The sequence below is a fragment of the Alligator mississippiensis genome, chromosome 16, assembly GCF_030867095.1.
Source record: "Alligator mississippiensis isolate rAllMis1 chromosome 16, rAllMis1, whole genome shotgun sequence".
NCBI lineage: Eukaryota > Metazoa > Chordata > Crocodylia > Alligatoridae > Alligator > Alligator mississippiensis.
Window position 1 is genome coordinate 15,555,141 of NC_081839.1, and position 8,340 is coordinate 15,563,480.

Consider the following 8,340-nt stretch of genomic DNA (forward strand, 5'->3'; position numbering starts at 1 on the left):
CCGCCTGGCCCAGGCACCACCCACCCATGGCATGTACTGCAGCCCCCTGGACACACAGCAGGGCTGGGGTGGCTCTGTGGCTGGACTGCCTTTCTAGGCAGCCCAGGCGGCAGTGGCTCCTTCTGGCAGTCACTGCTGTTGGCCCCAGATCCATGGTACGAGCAAGGAACCAGCAGCACAACTCCAACCCAGCCACTCTGCACCTACTTGGGACTCACCCGCCCAGGATCAGCAGTGGCGGCTGCCAGGCAGGTACTTCCTGCTGCAGCTGCCCAGAGCCTATGCCGGGGTGCCTTGCGTCTCAACTGCTCTGTCACTGCTGCCCCACTGGGCAGCCCAGATGTGGTGCTGAAGATGCAGGGAAACCCAATACGGGCTCCAGGCAGCTGCAGCAGGAAGGATCCAGCAGCAATGAGGGGGAGGAGCCATTTTTCCCCCACGCTGAGGAACAGTTTTTGCCTGGCAGCCGCCACTGCTGAGCCTGGGCATATAAGTCCAGAGCAAGCATGGGGCAGGCTGGATCAGGGCTACAAACATAGGCTCCTACCAGTACAACAGGCCTGGGGCCAGCGGTGGCAGCAGCTGGAAGGAGCCACCGCCACCTGGGCTGTCTAGAAAAGTAGTCCAGGTGTGGAGCCGCCTCAGCCCTGCTGTGTGTCCAGGGGGCAGCAGGATATACCACATGTGGGCAGTGCAGAGCAGGCACGGGGCAGGCTGGGGTCAGGGATGTGTGTATGGATTTCTGGCTGGTCTGCTCCTGCTGGGGTGAGTCCACAGTGGGCGTGGGATGGGGCTGGGACTGTGGGGCTGGGCACACAGACTCCAGGCTGTTGTGGGGCAGATGCTGACCAGCTCATGGGGCTGTGTGCAGGGAGCGAGGGGCGGTGTGCAGCAGGCTTCCATGCACACCCCGCCATACCCAAAAACCCTTCTCCCACAAGCACCACAACCACACCATCTCCCACACACAATCACACATCCCTCCCCAAATGCACCCCTCCCCACCCCACATACCCATACTCAAGTCTAAATGCTTCTCCAGCATTATAGCCAACTGAATGTAACCAGGTTTTATAAGATTTCAAATCTCAAAAGTGTTCACAGGGTTCAGGTGCAGGTGCAGGTGTGCAGCTGCTTCACAGGGCTCAGGGAGTCCATCTCACCCAAACACCCTTGGGAAGCCCACGGTGGCTCCGGTTTGCAGCCCCTTCCTCGGGAGTCAGCTCCTCAGCTCTGCTCAGCAGCCAGGTGCCTCCTACATGGGGATGAGAAAATCCAGATCAGGCCCCACCCGGCTGCCAAGAGACAAACTCGGCTATTCCTTTTGCTGGGATGGGCCTATGAGGAGGACTGCACTTGGCACTTGCCTATCCTCACCTGAACAAGTTCTTCCTACCATGACCCCAAGTGCTGGGGGTGAGGCAGTGCCAGGTCCCTGTGCCAGCCTAATCTTTCCTACTTGGGGCAGTTCTGAGCCAGACTCTCAAGGTTTCTGGCCCAGCTCTCAGCCCTATCACCTAACACCCTGCTGGCAGAAACAGGTGGGCCATGTACGCTTGGACAGTGTCTGAATGGCTTCACGTTGTAATAGGCTGAAGTTGAGACCAGAATGATCTGCTAAAAGGACAAATGATGCTTTTGAACGGCTTTTCTTTCCCACCACACTAGTGAGTCCAGGGGGAGATTAGGCTGGGTAGGGGTGTACTGCTCAATTCTGGTGCAAATGATGGGGTATCCCCTTCTCGGCACAACACAAACACTTCTGAATCCCACTAACTCCATGGAGTCACTTCATGCAGCTTGACACCAGGAGTAGACATGTCCTGGGCTCCAGCTCAACCCGACCAGGAGACATCAGGGACAACCCCAGCCTCTCATCCAAGAGCCACGGCTACACAGAGCTTCTTCAGCACACCATGCAGATTTCCATGGGGGGCTACAAATCCCATCATGCCCTGGGAAAGGATGCTTTGATAGTAACTCTCATTGCAACTTAAGCAACCGTCCCATCCAGTGGGAGGATGATCCCAGGGCAGAGATGAGTGCACAGGTTGGCAGGTACTGCATTCAAAACCAATAAACTGCAGGGACTGGAAAGAGAGAGATACCCCCAGTGACAGTGTCATGTCTTGTGAGAGCCTTGTGGTCCAAAACAGCATCCTGCTTGTGGACTTTGGGCTACTCAAAGATCCGAGAGAGAGAGAGATCTGGGGGAGACATTAATGGTAAAAAGTAGCTTGCAAGAGAATCCCTGAACTGTTGTAGCAAAGGCAGCCAACGGTCATCTTGTAATAACGAAGAGCTTGATGCAGAGACACTTAGGGGCACAGGGAAGGAGTTTGCACTTTCAGCTGCTTATGTAATACTAGGTGAAACCCAGTCACATCTGGAAATCCAGGTGGCCAACCTTATGGAGAAATAGCTAGGTTTCATGAGGTATTGAAGGGAAAAGAAGTCCTCAAGAAATGACAGAGCTGGATTTGAACCATATTTTATGCAGAAAAGACAAGAGCTGTACAAAGGGGAGCAGTCAGAGAAGCAGCACTGCCTTACTCACGTGACGAACTGAATCGTATTGTAAATGAGCAAAGAATTGCTAATCTGGCAAACATTTACCATGTGTAGACATATGACTCCGATGCTTAAGTCATTGCTGTTAGTACTAGAGAAGAGGATTAACGCATGGTCTGCAACAGGTCTCTCGTGCCAGAAAGGCGTATTTTGAGAAGTGACTGAAAGGAGAATGACCCAAAGAGTATTTGGATCCATTGACACTGTAAAGTCAAGGTGGATTTCCACAGGACAGTGCAGAGTGAATTAGGGGAGCAGTAATTAACTGGAAAAAACAAAACAATCAAATCAGTATACCTAGCCTGTGGAAGATCCTGAAACATTAGGAGGCTAACAGGATGGGAATTACTTTATTTCATCGAGAAAATGAACAGGACGAAGAGACTGGGGCTGAAAAGTGACTAGTAGAATATCACATCTCTTGTCGAGAGACAGAGACGGGGTAGTAAATGCCAATGTTTCCACGACTGGAGAAGAGCGACTCAGTCGTAGCCACTCCTTGGAAGAGGTAAGGAAAATGTCAGTGCAGCCAGAATCAAGAGGACCACCAATACGAGTGATAACCAGCAGGTTTGGAGAAGGGGGCAAAAATCCTCTAACATTTTCAAGATAATTGCAGGAAGAAACCAAAGACATCTTTGGTCTGTGCTTAGCTAGAAAAAGCACTTGCACACTTCCCTAAGGAAATCTCTGGAGGACACGGAGGGAAAAGAAAGCCCCAGGAAAGCAAACTGAGCCAGGAGAAGGTCGGTTCCTCAACCCTGCACACGAGACACAACAAGCCCCTCTATTACAGATATTCTGGAAATTAAACCTGGTTTTCACTACGCCCTGCACCAAGCCCAAGTCTTTCTATAATAGCGATGGGTGTGTGACACGCAGGTGCACTATAGGAGGAGGACAAGACGACTTGTGAGAATGGGAGAGTGGGCTTGAACAGCTGTTAGTGAATTTGTAGGCACAGTGAATCGGAGATGGTACGAACAGGCTGAGAAGTCAAAAGGAGATCCTTGGCCAAGAAAGTGCTGACTGTGACACCAGGAGCTCCAGGAACGGGGAAGACTCCAGGGAAGGCGGCTGGATCGGGGAAGGAGGAGATTTCAGCACGAAATGCCAGAGAGGTCCGCTCACTGACAGAGCAGTGCGGGGCGGGGAAGAGGATTCAAACCACCTGCCAAAAGCTCATGAGTACAAGACTGTTGAAAACCAGGGAGAAGACGACAGCAATTCAGAGCTCACCTGGCTGCGGGGAGAGGCAAGAGCCAGAGCTTTACCCAGGGAAATGAGGGCTTGGTAGTTCCTCAGCACCTGGTCCCAGTAAAGCCCCTTGTCTTCCTCTTCCAGCAGCTCCCACTCCTCCCGTGTGAAATACACTGCCACGTCCTCAAACACCTCCCGGAGCTGCAGGCACAAGCGTTACAGCATCAGTGTCTCCTGCCCCAGATGCCCCCAGCCCCCACGGCCCTGTCTGCACTCGCTCCACTACAAGTATTTGCAGCTTAGCCATGGATGCAGATGTGGACATAGGAGCTTGTGTGTCAGCCTCAGCCCAGCTCAACACGCTTCATTTCCTTGGCCCTTGGAGACAGCCCAAGCAGCACAGTTAGAGGCAGGGAACCAGCTCCAGGGACTCTGACCAGGCCTTCCCGTGCCAGCACCCCTGGCTCTCTGCACCCCGGAGCACGCTCCTGCTAATGCAACTGGGGGCATCTGCAACTCTGTCATCACAGGCTGCTCACTCTTCAGGTCTCTCCGCTCCCCAAACTCTTGACAGTGTGCGGGCCGGGAGTGATCCGGGGCCCTTTTTTCGCGCCGCGGGCTGTGGCCAGCAGCCCGGGCACGCTGGGTCGGAGAAAACAGGAGACACGCTAGAATTAGGCACGGACGCTTAGTGGTTGATTCAAGATTGTTTACTTACACTGAAGATGGTCGCGGTGTAGGCTGGACAGTTTCCCAGGCACAGCTCCGCTTAAATCCTCGTTTGAGGACTACGACAGGCTCGGGTCTCTCCCACAGAGTTGTCGAGGCTCCGTGGATCCTTTTGTGTGCAGGGAAAGGGATACGTCGAGGATTGCGCTCGGCGACGGGGAGAGGCTGATCAGACCTCTGTTGCCTGCTTGAAATGCGCTGGGTCCGATAGGCTCCGCAGCGCTTAGAGATCTTCACACAGCGTGAAGTCTCCTCCTCCTGGTGTTCGTGGAGTCCTCCAATTTGGGCAGAAACCACTCAAGCTTTCTATACGGCTAGCAAGCCAATCACTAGCCACCACGTGTGAATAATTTAACGCAAGCCAATAATGGGGCTCGAATTAGAATACAAATGGCGGGAACTCTTTGCACCGTGCATTTCTGTGCTGCAAAGAAGAAACGCACCCTGCAAATAAAGCTACAATTTGGGGGGGAAATAATTCAGTGGCGCCAAAGCACACACAAAAACAAAAATCACACCCTTGGGTTGTGACAGACAGCACCCCTGGCTCCTCCTGGGCTCTGCCCCAGCTGCACTCCCACCCCCACCCCCACCTGGAGCTGGTGCCCTGCTCACCTCCATGCTCTCCCCCTGCTTTGCAGGCCTGCCCTGCCCCTTCTGCAGCTGGCCCGGCCCCGGTGTCAGGGAGCTGCTCTGTCCCCATCTCCGTCTGGAGGGTCTCTGCAGCTCCAGGCTTACAGGCCCTTCCTCGGGATGCTGCCGATCCGTTCTGCTCAGGGTCCCGGCACCTGCGGGTGGGAAGAGAGTGCACAGGTTAGCCCTGGGGCGGTGGCACAGGGAAAGCGCTGCTAGTCTCCTGGACTGGCCTGGGATGAAGGCAGCTGGAGGCTCCAGTGTGTGGAAGAGGGGCGAGAAGGGAAACTCATCATCCCACAGCTCTTGCTAACAGACTGCCACAGGCACCAGGCTGGAGATGAGCCCCAAGACCCGTCCCAGCGCTGGTGGTGATCACAGCACCGTGTCAGAGCTGGCAGGGACATCGCTCCTGGGAAAGAAGCTGGAGCGATGCTGGTGCTGTGCATCATCCACATTTTCAGGCGCAAAGAGGGGAAATACACAGTACGGTCATGTGAAATGCTTCCAGGGGCACCGGGAGAACAATAAACCACCGACCCGTTGGCGCACAGACCCACTGACCTGTTCTCACAGGGAGTTGTCCACTGAGGGAGGGGGCCTCTGGCAAGGGGAGACCTACCGCTGCAACTCACTGAGGGATCTCACTTCCCCATCACCTGCACCAGCCTCAGCTGACCCGCGACAAGCAGGCCTGCACCAGCCGCTTATTGATTGATATTATTATTAAAACACTGATCGTTAGAGCAGCAATTAGATCACTGATTGTTACTGTGGCAGCATGACAAGACCCAACAGCCATAAAGCATCTTTCTTTGGGGACCTGACCTATACCCAGTAGCCAACAGTAATAAGAGGGGTCTGGGGGTTACAGATGCTCTTTGGGTGTCGAGTCCATGTTAACCATATACATCAACAACGCTGGTAAGGACCTGGCTCCGAGTTGGGCGAGGGCTTCTCTTTGGCGACACGAGGCAGCTCGTCCTCGGGCCCTGGGGTTTCTCTCTCTCCTGCCTCCGCCAGAGGCCTGTCCCCACGATGGGCCTTTGGCTGCTGCCCAGGAACCACCAGGCTCCGGCAGGGCCCAGTGGGCTGCATCTTGTCTGAGGACACCTCCTCCACCTTCACATGCACGGTGACCTGGGGATGAGATAAATGTGTCACTGGGGAGCTGGATCTGGGAGGGAACAGCCCCCAGACACGTGGAGGTGCAGATGGCACCAAACAAACGCTCTCACCTGGAGCGTCTCATCCTCCGCCTGCGCCAGCTGAAACCCCTTGGCCAGGGCCACGGCCTGGGCGCAGGTCTCCACGCGGCACCCGCACACCCAGCTCTGCATCTCCTGGGGCAGGATGGCCAGGAACTGCTCCAGCACCACCAGCTCCGGGAGCTGCTCCTTGCTGCGGCACTGTGGCTCCAGCCAGTGCGGGCAGAGCTCCCGCAGGCGGCTGCAAATCCTCCGTGGGTCCTCAGCTTCCCGGAAGTGCAGGCCACGGAAGAGCTGGCGCCAGGGCTCTGGGGTGGGAGCTCATCCCGCGGTGCCAGGTGTGGGGTCGCAGAGGGCAGCTCGGCCTCACAAGGGGGCTGCATGGCCTGCATCGCGTCCTGCCCCCAAGGCTCTTGGTGCTGGACCAGCTCCTCCTGCAGCTGCTGTTTTACTGGCTGTGGTGCCGACCACCTCGGGGACTCCTGCCCCCAGTCCCGGTCTGCACGACATGAGGGACTGCTGCACCCTCAGCCCCTGCCTGCAGATCTACTGCCACGGGCTCCAGCGCAGCAGCCACGTCTCCCCAGGAGGGATCTCACCTAGATGGGGGCCTGGGCTCTCGCTGTCCCTGCACTCATGCACGGCTCCTGTTGGCAGTGTCTGGTGCACAGGGCACCTGTGGGAAAGGTGACAGCACAAATCAGACCATGGATTGGAGACCCGGGACTGGGACCCTGCCCCAGCCTGAGGTCTGCCCGGCCCCAACACCGCCGACTGCCCCCACTCCCAGCAGTCTCGGAGCCGTCCTCCCTTCCCCACAGCCCTAGCACCGGCTCCCAGGACTGGACTAGCTGCAGAAAGGGTGCAAGCCCAGCTCCCTGCCCGTCCCTAACCAGGCAGGACACTCGCTCTGTGGGGACCTCAAGTCCTGTCCCAGGACGCACAAGCCCAGGGCAGCACGTCTCCCAGACTCGCAATTCTGGAGGGGTCGGGGGTCTGCAGGTGGGCAGCGGCCAGGCCGGCAAGGGGGTGCCGCGGGTGAGATTCGGGGTCACCAGGGCACATGCAGGATGCTGGGACGCCTGGAGAGCAGCTCCCTGCTGCAGGCAAGTGCACCCGACCTGCCCACATGGCCGCGGCTTCCCAGGCGGGCAGGGCCTCCTAGTCCTTCCCAGGGTGCTTTGCAGTAGCGAAGGGGCAAGGTCATTCTTCTTCCTTGCCCTCCCCCAGTCTCCAATGGCAGAGCGGCCCGCTTGTATCACATATGCATATGCAATTCTTGCCCGTGCGATGATTGGAGGAACGGGCAGAGCCCTTTGCCCGCCAGTACCTGGGTCTCGGCTGGGCCTCCCTGGCTCCCACCTGCCCGCCGCGCAGCGCCGCTGCGATCCTCCCATGACAGGGCCTTGAGCCTGCCCGCTCCTGCCGGCGGCGCCTCCCGCTGGGACCCTGCAGCCGGCCGGGCTCTGGGGAGATGGTGCCGGCCACGGGGCACGGCTGCTTGTGGCGGGTGTGCATCCGTCTGCTGGGAGTAGCCCAGGCTCCAGAGGCTGGTCCTGCCGTGGCGTGGCGTGGTGTGGCGTGGGTCACTGCTCCCTGCACCAAGACATCATGATGATACGAGGCCTTCTTGATGTTCACAAAGCCATCGCTCCTCACAGGACCCATGTCACAGACTCTCACGTGCCCCTGCTTCCACTCAACCATTGTGCCCAGCGAGGAATGAACCCTTGAGAATAATGATCCGGGTGCAGGAAGGATCACATCTGCTCTTTGGTTTTGGGTGGTACAAAATCTCGCATAGCCTGGATTTTGTCTGCCAAAGGCTTGGTGGTCCCATGCCCTCCTAGGACTCCCAGGTACTTGGATTCCCGTCTTCCTCCTGCACCTTTTCTTGGCTTGGCCGCCAGCCCAAGCTCCCTCAGTTGTTGAAGTCCAGCCGTCAGCGCTCTCAGATGCTGATCCCAAGTTCTGGTGCATCTGACAACATCCTCTATGT